We start from the raw sequence: 25,149 nt of genomic DNA on the forward strand, positions 1-25,149 counted from the left end.
GTTAAAAGGTACGAAGACTTATACTATAGGGTTTAAATGATATGACTTCATAACTTTGTGGTTGATGGTTATAAAAGCCCATTCTTTAAGGGCAAAAAGGTCATTAAACCTTAAATAAAAGTTGGATAGATAAAAGATGATGAAACCTTTAATTAAAAAATATTAACGTTATACAGGATTTCACATGTTCATTTTACCGTAATTTAAGATAAAGTACTCTCATACGGTTGTAAATAAGTCGATATGCTCATAAAGAGTTTGGTGTTCGGTTCGAGTTATTAATAAGTCGAACATGGAGAGAATTATTAGGCTCAATTTGTATATAGATGAACTTGAGCACAATATAAATCGAGAAAAATCATGATCAAGTTCAATAACAACTTTCGTGAATAGACTTGTGAGTAAGTATATTTATATGCTCGCTTGTATAACTGGTGAATAAGTATATGAATTGTTAGTTAAATTTTCTCGTAAATGACACACACTTACAATATAGGATTTAATAAATAATGGTATACATATTTGTATACAAATCAATCAACCAATTTATATTATCCATTTATTCATTTTTATTACGTTTATAGTTTTTTGCATTGAAGATTTAAATAACAGTACATGGTAGATTGTAAATATATATTTTTATTTAACTTGTGTTCGTGTATTTGTATCCATGTCAATATTTTGAATGGAAATAACATAATTTGGGAAAAAATGATTTTTTATCACTCAACTATTTATTTTTTTAGAAACCTACTGCCCAACTTACATTTTTTTTGTCACAAACGTTACATTTCTTTTTCATTTTAAACCATTCCATTAATATTTTCTAAAAACATTAATTTTAAGATTTTATATTCGTTATTCGTTCATTTTAGTACATATGAATGTATAGATCGTTCAATTTTGAGTTTGCATGTATTTATTTCGTGATTTTGTGTTATAATTTTGTGTTTGCGGGAAAAGTAGAAGCCACTTGTGTTCTTCATTTTTTTAACTGATTAATTGATTATTTATTAATATCAGTTGGTGTAATAGTCTTGTAGGAGTATATATGTTCATATGTACTAAATTTTATGGAGTTTTGAATACATTTTGCTATTATCGAATTTTAAACTCGTCGGAATTTTTTACTAGAACTCGACGGAATAATCGAGAAGCACTTTGGTTGTAATTGTTGTTACTAGATATGAATTGTTCAGTTTTCATAGAGTGATTTGGACTGAAAAATCATAAAAAACAGAGCCAATTTGATCATAAATTGGTTTGGACGGTGCTCCTTTTTGGACATCCCAGATTCCGACATCACTATGTTCGCTTTTCGGTTGTTTTAACAGCAAGAAGTCAAAATTAAAGAAATTGGGTAGAATTCAATACACAAGTAACGTTAGTGACAAAAAAAATAAAAATATAAGTTGGGTGGTAGGTTTTAAAAAAAAAATAGTTGAGTGATTAAAAAATTAATTTCTCCATATTATTTACAATCAGAATGCTAAATCATCAAACTTATTCATTTTATTGTATGTTTTTTAAAAGATTTATTTTATATTTTATATTTATATCAAAAAAGAAATAAGTGAGACAAATTGTGAGAACGAGTTTGTAAACTAAGTTGTTTAGAATCAAAATTTATTGAACAATATTCACAAATTTTTTATTGAATGATAGTTCGTGAGATGTTCATGAACATGTTAGCAGATATATTTTTTATTAATTAGTCGATAAATGAACAAAAAATTTGACTCAATAAAAGATAGAGTTTGGATTTAATACATTTTCAAGCTAATAATTAAATACTTAAGAGTAATGTTCGCTACAATTGGGTTGATTTACAACCCTACTCATAGTTATAGACTGGGCCTAGGTCAGTTATGAGAATTGGTAGACCTTGGGTGAAAAAATTGGTGGCCGTTAAAGGGACTTTAAAATTAAAAGTTAAAATTTTAATATTAAAAATCCAATGGTGATAAAGTATTTGTCAGCTCTCCACTGATTTTCAAGTTTCAAAGAACAAGATTTGAACCTCCATAACAAAAAAAAAGTTCATTATATATTTTGAAATCTAGTTCTATAACTCTCTATTAAGTTTTTTTTACTCAACTTTTTTTTAGGTTAGGATTAAACCAAGTATAGTGAAGAGTATATAAACACAATTTTATTCTAAATAAAATATCCACTTCTGGACCAAATTATGAGATATGATGAGTATAAAAAATACATATGGGCATAGTAAACATACAAATATAATGCATAAAGTTTATTAGGGTTAGTTCAAAAGTGTCAAGTACGGTCACACCGGTTATAAGCTTATTATGAATATAATGGATATAATATTAATAGTTTAGTTTTCATTTAATATTCTGTAATATTTTTGTTTATGGTGTGATAGTTGTATTTTTATATGTTTGTTTTAGTGATTTAATATATACTTGAATATTTATTCAATATCACGTACTGAAATATTATGTCGTTGGAAGTGTTACTTCACTTTAATAATAAAAATGGTTGAATTATTTTTATTTCAAATTTGATATGTTAATTCGTCCACTACCGCTCGTGCGGGTGCTTCCCTGTAAAACATAAAATCATTAAAAAAGAAGGCGGCAAATTATCACATGAAGGAGAAAACGAAGTCATTTGCAAATCAATTTTTATTTAATAATTTATATTTAATGGATTGATAGAATAATTGATGGACTTAAAAAAAGTGAAGTTGCAAGTTAATTTTTCTTAGACCCCTCAAGAAGGTTGTTGACTCAATAAAAAAGAAGGGAAAATGCTCTACTAACTAGAGGGTTTGTTTGATTGCCATGTGAATTTGGTGCAGCCAATAAACAGTAAGGCCTCATAGATGAGGCGAGTCGCGAGAGTCGCACTCTATGGAGATCTTTTTATATAAAAAATTATGTAGAATAAACATGTTAGCCATCCATTTTTTTAATAACCACGATAAAATCAACTATTTAATGGCATTATTGTGATTAGAATAAACTTGAAGACTAGTTTTACAAATTTCAAAATCTATTCTACAATGCTTGAATAACGTATATACACACGATACACACACTTGTCACTATACATACACTCGATCCTGCACAGAGAAAGAGGAGAGGGAGAGAAAGAAGTATTCTAAAATCAAACCTGCCATTAGAGCTAAAAAATTGAATATTTCATAGCAACAATGTTGAGAATAGTTGTTATTAAGTGAAATTTCATGTTACTACTATTTTATACATATATTTAGGGTTTTGTGATGATTTTGAATGGTTTTTAATCTTCAATTAATGTTTTCAGATTAATTTTGAGTTTGAGCAATTATAGCTGCAAGTTGTTCCATGGAATATGTAAGTTTTTTTTATTTTGTACTCTATCTTAAGGTGCTATACTAGAATCTAATTTTACACTTGAATCTTGCAATAGACTATAGTGCTCCTCATAGCTCCCCTTGTAATTTTTTAAAAATATTGATATAATTTCGCATGCATATATTTTTTTTCTTTTTCTGTATGTAGAGATATTAATTTTACAGTAAAATAGAAATATTTTTGCATTTTTTATTTTAATTCTATAGTAGAAGTGTGTTTATAGTGTTTGACTTACTAGTATTTGATTTACTGTAAAAAATATTTGATTTTTTGTAGTTTTATATATCTTGTAGAGTAGATACCGATGAGTATTTTATATTTGTGCACTAGATTTCATTTTTAATCATGTGTATTTGTTATTAGTAAGTATTGATTCTATAATAAAATCAAAAAAATCTAGAGTAGAAGCAACACAATCTCATTAAACTGGTATTTTTTATATTTTTTGATTTTACATAGAAGGTTGTTTCAATGAGGTGATTTCCATCCTAATAGACAAGAAAAATATTTAATTTTATAGAAACTGTAAAATGTCCAAATTTACCGTACAAGGTTGCTTATACTAATACAATCTCCAAATTTGATAAAATGCAAGTTATGACCCATTATGACGCAAAATATCCGAGAACAGTGATCAGAGTGGAATGTTTTTTATGAAAATTAAGTTGAGGCATATTAATGTGATATTCGTTTAATCATGAATATATTAATAGTCGATGTGTAACTTTTATTATAAATGAACATAACTAAAATTTACTTATGGTGATGGTCAAAAAGTTATAGTCTAGAGTGGTTCAAGAGTGGGTCAAGTGTGCAAAAATTGCTAGCTCTTGGTGCTAAACGAGATCTAGAGTATTAATATTTTTACCATGACCTCATCTACTTGAAATATAATCTTACTTATTTAAAAACCGTACATTACGGTGGTGGTGATGTTAATAGTGGTCAAGCCGAGTCAAGTACATACTTACCATAAATGACTTAATTGCTCAAATCTGAATAATATGTTTTCACTTAGAAGTAAGTTTTTATTGTTAAGTTGTTATGTGATGAACAACCTGTAAATTAATTTGGACTTGTAATTAATAATTAATGTACAAGTAAGTGAGAAGAGAAGATCCTAAATTAGAATATCTTCACTATTATATCTCAAAACTCTTACTAAAGTGCATGTATATGCAAGAGGAGCTAGTAGTTATGTTATGGACCTGATTGAGCTACGTCGAGTTCATTTTTTCTAGGTCAGAATAAAAGAGCTGATATAATTATATTAAATTCTAGTTCTAATGATTCTACAAGTTTCAGAATAGGTATATTCAATATTCTATATAATTTATTAATTTGTTGAGCCATTTATAATTGATCTAAGTGTATGATTTTATTTATTTATTTAGGATATACTAATGTGAATCTAAATTTTGACTATTCTTTATTTAGTTTAGGATGTATATTAATGTGAACTATAGGTGTAATTTGTCACAGATTTTTGTTCAGTTGTCTTTCCTATGATCAAATATCCTTTTGTTGAGATTTTCTAGTTATATTGCTCTTGAAAAGAAAACAGAAAAATAAAGGAAAAATGACAGATAAAATATATTCCAATCATATTATGACTTTGCAAAGCAAAAGATATCTTAATTTCTTAGAGTTGAATAATTGACTATAACATTAACTAAGAATTCTTTCGGATGTTCATAGGAGTTGTTAGGGGAGATATTTTTCGAGGAATTATTAAATTCTTGATTTTGGACTTAGATAATGTTGATTGGTTTTGGAATCATTACGAATCCTAAATTTGAGAATATTATTGGAAATAAATTATAAATATGCATTCTCTTTTTGAGCAGCAGAATATAGGTGGTCTCAGTACAATTAAGGAAAAGATTGTTGATGAAATAATCATGGAATCATTTAGAAATATGTTTCATACCCCAACTTGTTGGACTCATCCGTATTGTTTAGCTATTGTATAGGCAAAATTTTATTTAACAGTATTGGAGAATCAGAGAAGGGGACAGGATAAGGGCCATGAGTTTTGACCTTTAAAATAAAACTCACGTCAGGAGCAAAATCTAGATCATTCTCGAGAATGCGTAAAGAAAGTTAGAAAAATTAGTAATACCACAAATTTACTAGTCCAACTTTCCCTTGGTATCTTGTAAAATACAACAATTTAAGTAATATTTTCAAGGGGTTTTGAAATAGAAAAAAGTGTTTGTTGCATATCATCAAATGCATTTATTCCATTCTCTGTGGACGTATGGGATTCATTCAAGAGAATTCTGTGACAATTACTACTTTTAGCAGCTCGTTAATGAATTACGTTTGGCGAGGCTTCTTTGCCAATGTTTATTATTTGAAACTAGTTTTATGTTTCCACCTTACATGCTATTGGTAGGGCATGCGATTGTAATTTCATATTGATAGTGTTTAATTGATGATTTTTTCTCCACTATTTAAGGTTTAGTTGTATTTAGTTTGAAATTTAATATACATAGGGATGATTTAGTTTGAGATGAATCTATGGGTAAGATAATTTAGGTTATTCATAGCCTTGAGGACATTTTTCTTTGTGTATATCATAATGTATATATAATCTACTAATGTGTAGATTTTAAAAATATAATATGTGTATTGCTTTATGAGATTATTTGTAGTAGTTTTTAGCAGAATTTGGACTATAAATTTTTGCGCTTGTATTATTGTATTTGCTGAAATTTTTAGAGAATTTTTTAACAGTTTTTGTCTGCAAAATCTACAGGCTTTTGCTTCAGTTCTGCATAAAAGTTTAGCAATTTTTTGATTGCTCAATCTGCAGATTGTTGCATCAGTTTTTTCTGCCGAATTTAACAGTTTTTTTATTTGCAGAATCTTGAAATTATTTCAGGTTGATCAGAAGATTTTTTCTGGTTATGAAATATGGGCCATGAGAGTTTACATTTTGAATATCTGTTGTGCAAGACATGCTTGTATATAACAAGATTAAGTCATCTTGACAACCATAAGAATAAGTTGTATGATAACTCAATTGTATTCTATAATTGTATTTTTTAAGTCTGTAAAAATGCTAAATAGTTTAGACAAGAGGTTTTTCACTAAACAGCCTTCAAGCTAAAGAATAAACTGTGGAAGAAGATAAATCTTGATCATGTCTCAGAGAGAAGTATAGAAGCCTGAAGCTGAATAATATTGTTATATAAAAAAATATTCTAGGTCAGATATCAACAAGTCACAGATCAAGTCAATTTGTATTTAGAGAACTGAAGATATCAACAAGTCAATCTGCATGTAGAATGAAGATATCGACAAGTCAAAAAGTCCATGTAGAGAAGTGGAGATATCGACAAGTCAATTCAACATGTAGAGAACTGAAGATATCGACAAGTCAAAAAGTTCATGTAGAGAACTAGAGATATCGACAAGTCAAAAAGCTTATGTAGAAAATTGGAGATATCGATAAATCATTCTACTTGTAATGAGCTGGGGACCTCGACAAGTCAAAAGGCTATTGTTAAGTGGCATTTATGTCCACTTAGAATGCCTATAAAGGCTTGAATTGGTATTTTGTACTCAAGTTGTTTGTGTTTTTTATGCTTTTTTGTAGTGTTTTGCATTTCAGGCATAAATAAGGGATCAAGGAGATTTATCATTGCTTTGGTGCAAAATTGATGTTAGGAAGGTGTCCTGAGAGTTTGCTCTTGGAATGCCATCAAGAACCAGCAAATAAAAGAAAGCAAGTCAGTTTTTCCAGAATGGTAGTGCGCCCGCGCTATGCTAGCGCGCGGCCGCGCTAGAGAAGCAGAAGGACGCACGCCCGCGCTAATAAAGTGCGCGGCTACGCTGGGTAGAAAGCAAGTACAAGAGTTATTTTCTGGACTTCTCTTCTTATTGGGATGTTATATAAAGTCAACTTAAAGATGTTTTTCATAACAGAGCTTAAGGGGAAGACATCAAGAATACAACCAAGGCGATCAGGATCTAGTTTCTTATTTTGATTCTTTGTTTTAAGTTCTAATCTGGGATGCTAGTTTTCTTCTTTTGTTGAACATATACCTTTGTTTAACTTACTTGATTATTATTCAGTTTATTAAAGACTTAGTTTATTATACCATGCCTTCATCGGAACCCAAGGTGATGATGAGTTCGGTTATGGGCTAATCATTATCGTAGGGTTCTAGCAGATTTACTATAGATTTTAATAGTTAATATGTTTTGATACCTTAGTGTATGGCAAATGTATGATATCCTATTATTGGTTGTGCTTATTCATCTTATGAGCGTCTCGAACTTATAAGATAGTGTGTTAATCTCTATTGAAGTGAAAGTGAATATAGGGGTTTAGAATATGCCTTGCTAGCATAGGTTCATGTATTTGATATGCATAATTCGTAGGCAATTTTAACCATCTTACTTGCCCTATGTAATCACGATAGGTAACTTTTTTATTAAACCGTTATGTTGTCAAATTCTATAGACATATAGGGTCTCAAAATAATTGGTGTCTATTCAGCTTCTATCTCTTTTGTGGATGTCTGGTAGTAGGGTATTTGTATAATGAAAGTTGGTGCATACTAGTTTCGTGTTGTCTGATTAGTGTCATCACCATTGCATGCTAAGGATAAGAACAAAAAGGCTATTGAATGAAGTAGTAATGAAGTTAGAATCCCATGTTTGTGTTATATAAGTAAATCACCCTTTTAATATCTTAGTTAATTGCATGTTAGTTAATAATCTTAGTTATAAACAATCTCAACTTGTTATCATCTTAGCATTGAATAATAACCATATCATCGTTGCATATATACATTAATTGAATTTAACCTAAACCAGTCTCAATGGGAACGAAATAGAATTAATTCTATATTACTTACGATTGCGTGCAGTTGCATGAATATTAGCGCGTATTTTCGTCCTAACAGTTATGTAGAGAACTTGAGATTTCATTTTACTGAATATTAAAATTATTTTATGTTCAATCATACTGAATATTTATTGTTGATTTATTGATTACAAATTTAAGTCAGAATTAGAGATTAACGGGCTAATGAAAGTAGATTGTGAATGATATGTGCTTCTGGAGAAAGGCTAGTTTACTCTATCCCCTTATCCATGCTTGTTAAATTTTAAAATATTGAATTATTTTTTGTAAATCAGTTGATTATTTGATTTTATGTTTATTTATCTTGAGAATGTATTTTCCTTCTAAATCCTGATAAATACGAACGTGATATCCCCTTTGTACGTAGAATATTCATTTGGGTAATTTATCGCTTTGAATAATCATGACTTTAAATCTAGGTGTGTTTATTTTTTCGAACCACCAAATTTTATTGTCATTAGTTAGATCCATCTTTCGGATTAACCTTCTGTATCATTTGATACCATTGACCTAATTGCGCATAGGTCAATTTCTAAAATCTTATTATTATTTAACGTTGGAGACATCTTTAAATATTTTATTTTATTATAATTTAGCAAGCAAGGGTTATTTATCGTTCAAGCAACCCAACCCTTATTTAATATCGATTATTCTCAATATTTTGAGAAGATCACTATTTTAAATCGTAGTTCATTATCTTATTCGTAACGAAATGTATTCTTAAAAGTATAATTTGTTTATCGTTATAGCGAGTATTATCTTTCATTATTTCATTGATTTTGATGCTTGAATTTTATTATTCAAATTTGAAAATGTTCATTCAACGGTGAAAATCTTACTCAGAGAATAGTCAACATGGGAGGTGCCCATGGTTTGAAATTGTTTATCCCCGGTGTGGATATTATAAATTTTAATTTTTGGCTCAAGTCAAGCCACGGGTTCAGGTGGGAACCATTATATATGCTAGCATCAAAATGTTTGATGATTCTACGATGAGCCATGATCAGGCGAGCGCCGTATTCACGCCGAGAATGGTACTCTTCCGTGCTAGTTGACCGCATCACAAAGGTACCTAGGATGGAAATGAACAGATTCACATCTTGTGATTATTTTGATCATGTGCCCTTGATGAGTTTGCTTCCTTTATTCGAAAAGTTACTCGAATTTGAAATTTTATCATGGAGTTGTTATATTTCATACTATTTATTGTCATATTTTTGCACTTTTATCCTTATTTTGTGATATACAACTTTCACTATTTATTATTCTATTATTATTAGATATCTTGTTGAGCATGTAGATGCTCATTCTTGTTATTTCTTAAAATCATATACAGTAGAAGATGAAATGAAAGATTATGACGAGTAACAGAGGCAAGGAAAGGGAAAAGTCACACAAGATTATCCTTAGTTGAACCGTTCGACAGAAGTCACACTTATGAGTTTGTATTAAGACATTTATGGATATGTAACAAGTGATAGTTAGACTCCATCTCGATCTTTATCATGAAATAGATTTTTAATAAAATACATGTTTAATTTTCAATTGTGTTAAATAAAACTAACTTAAATTTATTTTAATTGTATTTTTGAAATTAATAATAAAATAATATTTTGAATATTACTAATGAATATAGCTAACAATACTAAAAGAATTTTTTTTCCATTGAATAAAATTTTAGATAATGTTATTTTATCTAACAAGTTTACGTAATAGCCTTGGAGATTCTCTTATACAGGTTAATTACAAAATTTTTGATAATCCCTTATAATTGATTACTCGTAGAGGAGTAGGTGATTTAAAATCTTGTTATCTCATATCCACTTGAATATGTCAACACTATATTTTTTAATATATTAAAAATACTTTATAACTATTGTAGTGTATTTGATTTTTTACTTAATTATAAAGAATTATACCATACAGTACAACAAGAATTACATAAGCAAATATTTATGTAAATTTTAGTGTCAAGGATATGTTCTAGTAGTATGCTAAATTGTAAAATGGTTCCAAAAATTTTTTGTATTATTTTAGATTTGTTTTTTATAGTGTTAAAAAATTTACATCTTTACATGAAATAAATAATTAAAATATTCGGTATCTCCCATTTTAAAAATTGTTATTTTTCTTAACATATATATAGAACAAATACAATCATAAAATTTTATGTTTTAGCATTACATTAAAAATTGATATCACAGTCAAAATATATTCCTTACAAAAGTAAACCAAAAAATTTTTATGTAATCAAAAAGTAAGGGAATTTTAAATGTATATGAATTAAGTTAAAAAATTAATTTTTACTTCAAAAATTATAATATTTTTGCTTATTTTAAACTTGTGCACTCAACTTTTATTTTAAGTAAGGTGTAAAATATTACTTTTATTTCCTAGAAAATCAATTGTGTTTATTATTTGATCAAAATAAAAAATCACAAGCATATATTCCGCCATTTAGATATGAAATTAACCTTATAAAAAATGTTATATTATTTATCAAATGTTTACATTTTTAAATTGAAAATATCCCAATGTTATTAATGTAATAGCAAGATTATTTTTAATTGATGGGCGCTTATTTGTCCCTATAGGGAAAAGGTACATGAAAGAATTGAAGTTTTAATTTATATGAGCAATTTGATTTTACCCATCTAATTCATTGCCAGTACAATAGAATACATATCATACTTCATTTGATTTGTGTTAGGGTTTTATCTTGACCGGTCAATTATTTGTTAGGACTCTATATAAGACTAACATTGAGCCTCATCAGTGCATCACAAAAACCTTGGGCCTCCTCTCTGCATCATGCCTCTGCCTTTCTTCCCCTCTTTCTCAAAGCCTGACCTCAAATTCAATGCCTCTTCTTCTTTTTTTATGCAATTATGCATATATCTTCTCATACATGTTTATTAGAAAAGTCTTCTTAACCATTTTCCATATTGATTACTCTAATTTCAACTTTTTTCAATCCCCGGATTTGTAAAGGTTAAGTGGGTAATTTTATGTGTAAAATCTTGTTAACTCCTATTCACTCCAACAGTGTAAAAATTCACTTCTGTTACTTTGTTGGAAAAAAACTTTATGTGTAGGCATCTAGTTTTGTTATAGAAAATTAGAAGTTGAAATATATTTTTTAAAATATATTTTACAATTTTTCTTTAAGAATAAAGATTTGTAAAACCACAACAAATATTACTCAAGAAAATTATAGTTTATATTTTAGTGCCACTATGGTTGATTAATTGATTGCTTTAATAAATATTTTTAATCTTCAATTTTGTTATAAATAATTTTTTTAAATACTCATCATATTTCTTATATTTTCTTATGATTTGGCCGTAAACAATGAAGAAAATGCTACAAAATTAACATATGCAGCCTTTCATATCTTTCTTCCTCGAATGAGAAGAAAGATTACAAGAAAGATTAGTGACAAGAGCTTTTAGAGCATTGTGGCACTGTTTGTATTACATTTTGTTTTTACAATTACTTTGTATTTAGAATTGATAATTCCAAAAATATTTAAAAATTTAAAGAAATTATTTGTTTATCAATTATAGAACATGATTTATTTATTGGTAAATAAATATTCATTAATTTATGAATAAATAGCAATTTTCAACTATAAAACTAATATTTTACATAATATGGTACACACTTTACAAATTTCCAGGTAATATTGAAAAGGAAAATTAAGGTACTAAAATAAATCTATAGTTTAATATTGTGATCATTGAAAGCTAACTAAAAATTTAACACTTTTATATTTAACAAAACATGTTTGGTTAATTTATAACATCTCGACCTTTCAAAATATTAATTCAAAATCAAACTAATAAATAGAAATTAAGATAATTCAAATTCTAAGGCATATGATGAATTTTCCAAACCCAAGATATTAAAAAGTCACTGTAGAAATAAAAGTATAGATATTGAGGCCGAGCTTCCACACTAGTACACTAGTTCAATAACAAAAGTCCAAAAAGAAATAAATAAAGATCCATCACCCTATATAGTGTTAGCCTAAACCCGTATAATTATAGGTATAAGTGTATGCTTGTAAAACTCAAAGAAAAGATGTTCCTCAATGACTGACTTGTTATAGGTGAAAGATTATAATATAAACTAAAGAAGAAACATGCGTGCAAAGTGGTTGCTAAAAACCAGCACCTGCTTTCCTAAAACTACTCTATCTCTAATATTTATTTCAACTAACTCTCCTACTTTCACATACCTACGTGATAGACCAAAACTACTCTATCTCTAATGTTTTCATAAATCGAATGTCGTATGGCCTCTCCCCAGAATGTTAGTGGTAACTTCTTCTCCTTTAGAAAACTCCGAGCCATTTCTATGACTGTCCGGTTTCTTCTCTCAACCACACTGTTCTGCTGAGGCGAGTACGGCGCAGTGAATTGTCTGGTGATGCCTACTTCTTCACAATAGGAGGTGAATTGTTTTGAAATGAATTCACCGCCTCTATCAGTTCTGAACGTTTACACCTTTCATTCCTCTCCATTTTCTACCTGTGCTCTAAATCTTTTAAAGGCTTCGAACGCTTCGTCTTTGTTTTTTAATAGATACCCCCACATCACCCGACTGTAGTCATCCACTAACAGAAATAAATACTTATTTCCTCCTGAAGTAGGAGGCGAGATTGGGCCACATAGATCACCATGAACAAGTTCTAGTACCTTCTTAGCGTTATAGGTTGCTTGGCCTGGGAAAGATCTTCTGGTTTGTTTGGACATCAAAAAACCAGTGCACACCTCATTATGTATTTTAATCTCAGGCAAGCCATGCACCATTTTGGTAGTACACATCATATTCATGGCATTGAAATTGACATGTCCAAGTCGAGCATGACAAAGCCAAGCCATTTCATCACTCCGTGACAGCAGACATTCTGAACTACTACTCTCGATTATAATCTTATACAAGCGATTTACATACTTCTTTACCTTCATAATCAGACTTCCTCCTTTGTCATAGATCCACAAATGAAACCCACTCAAAATAACCCTGTTTCCTTCCTCAGCTAATTGCCCTAAACTGATGTTATTGTTGCACAACATAGGAATGTAATAAACATCCTTCAACAATCTTTCTTCTCCATTTTTACACTTTAAGAGGATTGTCCCCTTTCCATTTATTGATACAGTAGAACCATCTCCAAACCTCACCTTGCCTTTCACATTCTCGTCTATTTCTCAGAATTTTGACAATTGTCCCGTCATATGATTGCTAGCTCCATTGTCTAAATACCACAAATTCGAGGCTGGTTGCATTGTCTTAACGTTGTGGTTTAGCTTGGGAACTACTTGCTCCTCATTGATCAGCATTACTTTCTCACATTCTTCAATATTTTCTACCATCAGAAGTGCGGGCTCATCATCTTGCATCTGGGTCATGTTTACCTCTTCCTTTTGTTCCTTATTCTCCCTTTCACGTCGTGATTTTTTACAATCTGCAGCATAATGGCCATATCCTTGGCAATTGAAGCATCTGACTTTAGTTTTGTCACGTCCTCCACGTCCAAAATCTCTTCAAAACTTCGACCCAGATGACCCATCTCCTTTACCTGAACGTTTCAGCCATTCTTCCCGTGTCAAAAGCAGCTTTGCATCATCTTTTTCCCTCTTCGACCACTCTTCCTCAGTCAATAACAGTTGACCACCACTCGGTTCCACCTGACCTCGTAAGCGTTCTTCATGAGCTTTTAAGGATCCAACCGTTTCTTCAACGGTCATAGTCTCTAAATCCCCGAATTGTTCAATTGTCGAAGCTATCTGCAGAGATTTCGTAGGAACTGCTCGTAACAATTTCTTCACAATATATGCCTCTTTGACCTCCTCACCAAGAGCTCTAATGGTTGTCACCAAACCATTTAATTTCATACAGAAGTCATCGAGAGACTCTGTATCTTTCATGCTCAATGTCTCGAACTCTGCCTTAAGAGTTTGAATTCTCGCTGTTTTTACACGATCAGCGCCCAAACACATGCTTTTGATGGCATCCCAAGCCTCCCTAGCCATTTTCTTTTCGGCTACAGACAACAAAACATCCTCCGGAATCCCTTGATAGATAGCAGCAAGAGCGATTTTGTCTGTCCGATCTTCTACAGGCAACTTTGGGTCGTCACTCTCAATAGCAATCCACACCCCGTGTGCTTGCATATACACCTTCATCTTAAGCGCCCATGCTGTAAGTTACCTCTGATCAACATGGGATATGTCAACCCGATCGTTCCATCTTTTGCTTTGCTATTTTCCATCGTACTGGACTTAGGCATATACTTTGGCATTCACCGGAATCACCGAGCTCTGATACCAGAATGTTAGCCTAAACCCAGTGCCTGTATAATTATAGGTATAAGTGTATGCTTGTAAAACTGAAAGAAAAGATGTTCCTGAACGACTGATTTGTTATTAGCTGAAAGATTACAATATAAACTAAAGAAGAAACATGCGTGCAAAGTGGTTGCTAAAAGCCAGCACCTGCTTTCCTGAAACTACTCTATCTCTAATATTTATTTCAACTTACTCTCCTACTTTCACGTACCTACGTGATAGACCAAATCAACTCGAATAATTACTGCTAAGATAATAAATAATAAATAACAATATGTTTAGATTAAAAAACCAACATATACTGACCGGATTCTATAAACTGATATACTACTAAAACTGGGAGTTTCTAAAAGTCTTTTCTATTTTTAATATCACAATGTCAATTATCTAAAAAAATAAAATATTTTTGATACAACAACATGATCCAATAAAATGAACAAATTTTCAAGAAAAGTGAGTAACGAAAATCAGTTATTTTGATTTCGGTGTTGTACCGAGAAAATAAAAATATAATACTCCCTTCGTCCCTTTTTAGTTGTCACATTTTAGTTGTCACATTTAACTTTGACCTGGTCAAATTGACTAAAGTTTGACCGAAGTTTATTAATATTTTATAATTGAACAAAATAAAAAAATTACATCACCGAAAAGCAGATTTAATCTATGTTAACATATATTTTTCTGTTTTTTAAGTAATATAAGAGTAATGTTTAATCTACCGTCAAAAATTGGTCAATTTGACTTTTATAAAGGAAAATGTGACAACTAAAAAGGGACAAACTGACTAACATCTTAAATATTAGCTTAGGCAATTAAACACTAACAACATTAAATCTTATCCATACACCCCCATACCGTCACTATTATAGTAAATAAGCATTAAATATAATAAGTAAATAATGTTTGTCGTTATAGAAGATTCGCGTAAGAGCAAGTTCTAGTGTTCAGACAAACTTAAGAGCACTAGAAGATTAGCTTTGAAAGAAAAATATATATTTAACGTTCTGTATAATTAATAAATTTATTGAGCAATTTATAACTGATGTAAGTTTATGATTTTTCTTTATTTATTTAGAACATATGTGAATCCAAATTTTTGGTTATTCTTCATTTAATTTAGGATGCAAATAAATGTAAATTGTACGTGCAATTTTTCTCGCATTTTCATTCAGCCGTCTTTCCTCTGGTCAAATATCCTTTTTTTGAGATTTTTAGTTGCTGATATCCTGAAAAGATAATAGAAAATCAATCGTATTATGAATTCGCAAAGCAAAAGATATCTTAATTTCTTAGAGTTGAGTAAATTGATTATAAATGTTAAAGAGTATAAGATCCTGTTCGGGCCTTCCTCTACTACCTTAAGGTTTTAGAGCAACTGCTTATTTATTATGATATCAAGAGCTATGATTCGATCCGGGATAGGTTGATGATGAGTTATAACGGGTTAGGTTCCACATATTGGGTTTAATATATGTGTTATTATTATTATTTTTTCTTGTCTTCTTCTTATTCAAATCAGTTACTCCCTCCGTCCCTCCCAATTGTTATCGTTTATGGAAGAGTGTCTCGCACACATTTTAAGATGAATAAAAAGTATAGTTCTATAATTTTTTCTAAAAATTTTCATTTTCTGAATAAAAATAGAATGTATAAACTTTTATTCAGAAAATATTTTTTTTTAAAAAGTTATAGAACTATATCTTTTCTTCATAATTATTATTTTTTCTTCGATTTAGTTAAATTTCTCGAGGGTACTTGATTTTGGTTGAAATTGTTTTTTTCTACTGATTTTGGTTGGGACTCTCAAGCAACTTTTCTGCTGGTTTTGGTTGAAACTCTCATATAATATTTATGCTGGTTTTTGTTGGGACTCTAATATACACTCTCAATCTCGCTTTGATGATATTGGCTCCTTGATAATATTATTTTTTCTCTTTCTTTCCCCCTCATCTTCATTTCCTTTTCTTGTGTTGATGATGTGGGTATGCGTAGGCACATTTGTATACTTCTCCGCCTTCTATTTTATTTTATCTGGTGCTGTAGGCATATTGGTTCTTTACGGGATTGGTATAGGTTATTTGGTGGTTTAGGCACATTGGTTTAGTATATATGGTGCTCTAGGCATATTGGCCCTACGAGAGAATATTTAGTTTATTTGGTGCTCAAGGCACATTGGGCCCTTGAGGGGATTGATTTAGTTTATTTGGAATTCTAGGCATATTGGATTAGTTTATCTGGTACTTTAGGCACACTAGCCCTACACGAGATTTGATTCAATTTAGATACAATTTAAATTGAGATATAATTTTTATTTGGTTGAGGATTAGATACAATTTGTTGACTTGGATTCAATTATCTGGAGTTTGTATTTGGTTGATATGGAGTTTGGTTTTGGATTTGGATTCAATTTCGCATGCAGTTTTAATATTGTTTTCGATGGTTGCAGATTTGTTGCTTTGGTGATTTGATTGCTTTGTCTTATTTTGGATGAAGTTTTTGTATTGTTTTCAGTGGTTTCAGATTTATTGCTTTGGTGATTTGATCATTTTAATTTCTCTTGGGTTTTGCGCCTTTGGACGATTTCTCTTTTGTTGCTGCGTTCTTTTTTGTTTTTACGTGTTTGGATTCATTTGGAAGTTTTTTGTTTGTTTGAATTTGTAACTCTTTTTTTGGATTTGTTTGAATGCTCTTGAATCTGGTGTTGTAGCTTTGGATTTTTTTGGCTACGTGGCTCCGTCACTTGGTTTGGAAACTCCAGATTCAATATCATGAGTTGGGGGGGGTGTTAACATATATAATGATATTGTATTATTGGATAGTTTCATTATTAAAATAATTTCCTTATTAGAATATTTTCCTTCATTAAGTTTTGTTGTTGGGTATATAAGCCTCTCTTCAATTATAATTGAGAACAAGTTTTATTATAATAAATTCATTATTATGTATAGTTTAACATGGTATCAAAGCTCAGTTTATATTGGTATTAGTTGTATATGTTGTTGTCAATCGTAGCGAAAAGTATCGTACGATGGAGGGGAGTATTAAAGAGTATAAGATCTTGTTCGGGCCTTCCTCTACTACCTTAAGGTTTTAGATCGACTGGTTACTTAACAATAACATTAATTTAGAAGTATTTCTGATGTTCATAGCTGTTGTTAGAGGAGATGCAATATTTTCCGGGGATTCAGTAAATTCTTGATTTTGGACTTAAAAAAGGTTGGACTACAAATCTACTAGTTCAACTTCATTTTCAAATTACTATTATGTTGGAGACTGAAGTATTTACTCTTTGAAATTGTTTTTATGTTGCCACTGTACCTTTATTGGTAGGGCATGTGATGGTAACTTCATTTAATATAGTGTTTTAGTTGATGATTCTTTCTCAAATATTTGATGCTTAGCTTTATTAAGTTTAAAATTTATTATACCTCGGGGATGATTTACTGAACTTGAGACGAATCTATGGTAAGATAATTTAGGTCATTCATAAGTTTGAAGACATTTTGCATTGTGTTTGTTAGAATGTGTTTGAAATATTATCAAATCTATTAATCTACATATTTTAAGAATATAATATGTGTATTGCTTTATCAGAATATTTGGAGCTGTTTTTAGCAAAATGCAGAATTTGGACTGTAAAATTTTTGCACATGCATTATTATATTTGCTGAAATATTTGTAGAGTTTTTTAACATTTTTTTGTCAGTAGAATTTGCAGACTTTTTTCAGTCCTGAATAGAATTCTATCATAATTTTGATTCCTCAATCTGCAAATTATTGCATCAGTTATTTCTTCCAAATTGAACAATTTTTTATTTGCAGAATCTAGAAATTTTTTCAGGTTGATCTGTAGGTTTTTTCTGGTTATGAAATATGGGCATTTAAAGTTTACTTTCTGAATATCTATTATGCAAGACATGCATGTACATAACAAGACAAAGTTATTTTGATAACCCTAAGGATAAGTTGTATGATAATTCAATTGTATTCTATACACTACTAAAAAAACTTCAATAGACATCTTCCAGAAATCAATGTTAAATGTTTCCCGACCGATGTCTATGCAGGTGTAGAGAAAGATATCCCCATATGACATCGGTTGTGAAATTATGTCTGGGAACCTCTTTAACATAGGTTCCGGATTACAGTCTAATGTATATTCTCTGTTTTTAAACAAAAATTGCATTACAATCTTTTCCAAATAGCTTTGATATGATCTAGGTATGAACTTTAAAAATTAATTTACAAAGTATAAATCAGTATTTACATCGTTATAGAAAGAAAAATGATGTCAAAGTTGTCTTCTAACATCACTTTTGGATATGAAACAGATGTCAAAGTTACCTTTTTACATCACATGTAAAAGAAAACCGATGTTAGAGGCTTGATTAGTAATTAGTTCATTAAATAAACCTGATATGTTTACCATCTTCAACATCAGTTATAAAAAAGTTGTATATTTCAACTGATCTTAATGCCTTATACATTTACGTACATATTTCATTTATAAACACCCAAAAATTCCAAAATTTGGGCAAATAAACAGAAAGACAAGACCAAAAAATCAAAATCACATAATTTGATAATCATTAATAACCCGATCTATCTCCTACAACACTGAAACCAACAAACCAACAAAAAATTATAAAGTCAATCAAAATACCATCATGTACAAAAGCAACTCAAAATTCTAAAGCCTACTGCAATCAAAATATAGATCCTACAGAACATCCCTGCACATCTCTTAAGGCACTACGCCATAAGTGCACATAGGCAACGGTTTTAGCTAGCACTGCATGAAAAGCGTTGCATTATCTATAAAATTTTTAGTTTATTACAACACAGTGGAGAAAGCGTTGCAATACATTGAAGCTACCATTGCTAGTAACTGTTAGTGTTGCGCAGCATGCAACAGTAGGGGTCATAGCGTTGCATTAGACATTTTATTTATTTAATAAATGTTGACATGACATACTGACGTCAGCATGCTGACGTGGCATGTTGACGTGGCAACAGTGGGTCCCGCATGTGGGGCCCAAAATACTGACGGGGTGTGCTGACATGGCATAAGTGGGGCCCACATACTGACATGGCACTTTATGCGTTGCATTTGCTTTCTGGTATTGCAGTAGGTTATTTAATGTTGCCTTAGCTATTGTAATATTTTTAAAATATATTTGTTATATTCATGTTCTAATTTTTTTAAAATCATTTTTAATTGATCCTTCACAAGGCACGCCCTGTAAAGCAAAAAGAGCCTCTAGGATACTTTTATCTCGTAAAACATGTTGAAGGCATCGTTCTGTAGTCTTGCGAGTTATTCTCGTAGGGAAATGATCGAAAACTGTTGGAATTTAAACCGCAGCGGAGGCATGGCAAAACACTTTTACACATATAAAATCCAAAAAAAAGCATATAAATCGTGGTAAAAACATAGGGATCGAATCTAACCTTTAAAATTATTCGGAGACAATGATCAGAGATCCTTAGCAGTTGCTCCTCAAGTGTGAAGCATTCCACCGATATCCACTAAGAAAATGATGTAATGGAATAGGAAGGAGGTGTAGAGAATTGGGTTTTCCAAACTTTTTGGGTTTTTCGGTACGAATAAAAATAGGGTCTATAATAGTATATTTATAGGCAAAATTTTCAAATGAAATTTTCCCATAAATATTATTATTATTATCCCATTTATTATTCTCATTAATAATTAAAACACCTTTTAATTATTAATCCTTTTTTCTAAACACCTTAGAAATAATTCTCTCTCTTGATTTAATTTCCAAAAATTAAATCCTTTAATTAATAATATTAAGAACTTTTCTTAATTAATTTATAATTAATTAAATCTCATTTAATTAATTATTAAATTTGCCAATTAATTATTTATTTCATAAATAAATAATTATCTGCCATTATTAATTAATTCCTCCACCATTAAATCATTCTCTTTTTATGGTGTGACCCTGTAGGTTCAATATTAAGCCGGTAGTAGAAATAAATAATAATAAAACTATTTTATCATTATTTATATAAATTCTCTAATTTATTAAATATGATTAATTAATTAATCATATTTATTCTACATCGTGAGGGATACTTCTCAGCATATCGCGACTATCCGGATAATATGAATTCACTGCTTAGAATACCCAGAACCTATTCAGTGACTAGTTACCGTACAATAAACTCCTTCTACCCTACAATGTCCCGATTAAATACAAGGCATGGATCTCGTGTCAAGCCTATCTAATTCAATCACTTGCTTACCATTTACTATGCTTAGTTCTATGCAAATTAGAAACTCCTTTCTAATTTCATTCACTCTGGCCAGAGATTCCTGAACTAGCATAAGTGGATCAGCCTTGAACATTCGTTCCTTCACTGGAAGGGGTAGATCCTTTATTGATCATACACTATATTTGTGTACAAATTCCTATACCCAGTAGAGCCCTAATAATTGTCCCTGGAGACTAAGAACTAAACCAAAGTATAGTTCAGTGTACACAAGATGACTATGATGACCTCAAATCTAAGGATACTTGTACAACTATCACTATGTGAACAACTGCTGACACATGAGTGAACTCCATCAGTTGTTCAGCTGGGCGAGTCATGTTCAGTGAACTTATTCTATAATAAGCACCTACATACTAGCTATAGTGTCACCACACAAATGTCTATGAGAACAGACATCCTTCATAATAAAGCAAGCATAGTATGTACCGATCTTTGTGGATTATTAATTACCAGTTAGTAATCCTATGACCAGGAACTATTTAAGTTTAGAGTTATCATTTTTTAGGTCTCACTATTATGATCTCATCATAATCCATAAAAAGTTATACTCTAAACTATGGTATATCTTATTTAAACACTTAAATAGATAGAGCCCGTAATAAAAACAAAACAAGTCTTTTATTAATATCAATGAAATCAAAACAGATTACATAAAAAGTTATTCCTAAATCCTAATACATGATTGGACTTAGGAAATATTCCTTTCAATCTCCCACTTGTACTAAAGCCAATCACTCTGGTATCTAATACCCATCTTGTCTTTATGACGATCAAAGTGACTTTCAAAAAGTAGCTTTGTGAGTGGGTCTGCTATGTTGTTATGTGTCAACTCTAATTCAATACAATACAAGAAATGTTACCGCGCTCCCACTAACCCTTTTTTAGACGAATAGTTCATCTACGTTTTTGATAAAATCAAACTCTTTGATTGTCTTATCAAAACGAATGTTCCATCTTTCGAGAAGCTTGCTTTAAACCACATATGGTTCGCAGCAGCTTATACAGTAGGCTTTCATTTCCCTTGGAAAGAAAACCATCTGGCTATATGCCAGATCTCATAGTCGTAGTAAGCAGCAATCGCAAGCAAAATCCGAACTGATTTTAACAGGGCTATAGGTAAAAAGTTTCATCAAAGTCAATCCATTGCCTTTGTTTGAATCCTTTTGCCAAAAACCTGGCCTTAAAGGTCTCCACCTGGCCATCTGCTATAATCTATCTTTTGTATACCGTATACATAGATTCCATTTCGGATTTCATGGCACTATGCCATTTCTCTGAGTTAACACTACTCATAGCCTCATTATAGGTTACAGGGTCATCATCATCAATGATCGACAACTCATTATCATTCTCAGTGACAAGGCCATATTACCTCTCAGGTTGGCGAGACACTCTCCCTGATCTATGAATGGGCTGTTCCACAAAAGGTTGTTCAGTCAGAACAGGTGTTTCCACTTGATCCGTAGTAGTTTGTGCTTCTTGAACTTCATCAAGTTCAATTTTGCTCCCACTGTTTCCTTCAAAGATAAACTCCTTTTCCAAGAAAGTAGCATGTCTGGGGACAAACACCCGATGATCGGTGTAAAAGTAATACCCTAAAGTCTCTTTAGGATATCCCACAAAACTACATTTTACGGATCGATATTCCAGCTTATCTGGGTCAACTTACTTGACATAAGCTGGACATCCCCAAATCTTAACGTGTTTAAGACTCGGTTTCCTTTCTTTCCATATCTCATACGGAGTTTGAGGAACAGACTTAGAAGGCACCTTATTCAGTAAATATGCTGAGGTTCCAATGCATAATCCAATAGGAGTACTGGAATATTTGCATAGCTCATCATGGACCGAACTATGTCTAACAAAGTTCGATTTCTCCTTTCAGATACCAATCTGGAGGAGTCCACTGGGAGACTATACCATTTACTTTGAGATAATCCAGAAACTCTCCATTCAAGTATTCACCACCTCGATCTAATCGAAGAGTTATAATACTATGTTTGGTTGTTTCTCCACTTCATACTTATATTCTTTGAACTTTTCAAAGGCCTCAGACTTGTGTTTCATCAAACACATATCTGAATCCAGATCTATCATCTATGAAAGTAATGAAGTATAAAAATCCACCCATGGCTTGCGTAGACATTGGTCCACATACATCTGTGTGTACCATTCCTAGCAAATTTGCATCCCTCTCTCCATGTCTACTAAATGGAGACTGCAGTGCCACTATGAAGTGAGATTTTCATCATCCCTTTTCTTTTATTAGTTTGTTCAATCTGAAGTAAATTATGTCACATTTATATAGACCATTATTTAAAGTACCACGTCCATAAAGGATATTATCTCTAAGAATAGAACATTCATTATTCTCAATAATAAATGAAAATCCAGCCAAGTCTAACATGGGAATAATATTCCTCACAATCGAGGGAACAAAATAACAATTATTTAAAACAATAGTCTTGCCCGTAGGCCTATGTAAATGAAATGATTCTACATCTACAGCAACAACTCTTGCTCCATTGCCCATCAGTAGAATCACCTCGTCTTCCTCAAGAGTCCTACTTCTCCTTGGTCCCTGCAACAAATTGCAGATTTGAGAACCACAGGCGGTATCTAATACCCAAGTAGAAATTTGATTTAATGACATATTCACTTCTATTATGAACATACCTGAATCAGAAAGGGTAGTCTCACTACCCTTCTTCTTCTTCAATTCTGCAAGGTAAACCTTGCAGTTCCTCTTCCAGTGCCCCACCTTGTTACAGTGAAAGCAAACAATTTTGCTCTTGGGGTCTTCAGCTTTTGGTGGAACCGGCTTTTCTTCGCCTACTTACTTCTTCTTGGAAGAGTTCCTCTTCCTTTTCTTAGGATTGGAACCTTCACCAATTAGAAGAACAGAACTCTTCTTAGGGGGGAAATTCGATTCCGCAGTCTTCAACATATTGTGGGGTTCAAGCAGGCTGACATCCAACTTATTCATGTGAAAGTTCACAACAAACTATGCTTTATAAAATGCTCTATAAAGGCTTGAATTGGTGTTTTGTACTCAAGTTGTTTGTGTTTTTGATGCGTTTTTGTAGTGTTTTGCATTTAAGGCATAAATAAGGGATCAAGGAGATTTAACATTTCTTTGGTGCTAAATTAGTGTTAGGAAGATGTCCTGGGAGTTTGCTCCTATAATGTCATCAAGGATCAGCAAATAAAAGAAAGAAAATCAGTTTTTCAAGAATGCCAACGTGCCCTCGCTGTGCTAGCGTACGACCCCGCCAGAGAAGCAGAAGGACAGCGCGCCCGCGCTGATGAAGCGCGCGCCCGCGCCGAGTCGAAAGCTCAGAATCTTGTTTAAGTACAAGAGTGATTTTCTGGACTTTTCTTCTGATTGGGCTGCTATATATAGATAACTTAAAGACGTTTTTTGTAACAGAGCTTAAGGAGAAGACAACTAGAAGACCTCGGAGCATAAATACAACCAAGGCGAAGAGGATCTAGTTTATTCTTATGATTTTTTGTTTTAAGTTCTAATCTTGGATGCTAGTTTTCTTATTTTGTTGAACCTATACTCTTGTTTAACGTACTTGATTATTATTCAGTTTATTAAAGACTTAGTTTATTATACCATTCTTTTATTGGAACCCACGATGATGATGAGTTCGGTTATGAGCTAATCGTTATTATGGGGTTCTAGCGGATTTACTATATATTTCAATAGTTAATATGTTTTGATACCTTAGTGTACGAAAAATGTATGATATCCTAGTATTGGTTGTGCTTATTCGTCTTATGAGCGTCACGATAGATAACATGTTAATCTCTATTTAAGTGAAAGTGAATATAGGGGTTTAGAATATACCATGCTAGCATAGGTTCATGTATTTGATAAGCATGATTCATAGGTAAATTTAACAATCTTACTTGCCTATGTAATCGCGATAGATAACTTGTTCATTAAACCGTTATGTTGTCAAATTCTATAGACATATAGGGTCTCAATATAATTGGTGTCTATTCAGCTTCTATCTCTTTTATGGATGTCTGGTAGTAGGCTATTTGTACAAGGAAAGTTGGCGCTTACTAGTTTCGTGTTTTCTGATTAGAATCATCACCATTGCATGCTAAGGATAAGAACAAAAAGGCTACTGAATGAAGTAGTAATGAAGTTAGAATCCCATATTTGTGTTATATAAGTAAATCACCATTTTAATCTCTTAGTTAATTGCATGTTAGTTAATAATCTTAGTTATAAACA

This window comes from Apium graveolens, chromosome 6 (assembly GCF_009905375.1).
Source record: "Apium graveolens cultivar Ventura chromosome 6, ASM990537v1, whole genome shotgun sequence".
NCBI lineage: Eukaryota > Viridiplantae > Streptophyta > Magnoliopsida > Apiales > Apiaceae > Apium > Apium graveolens.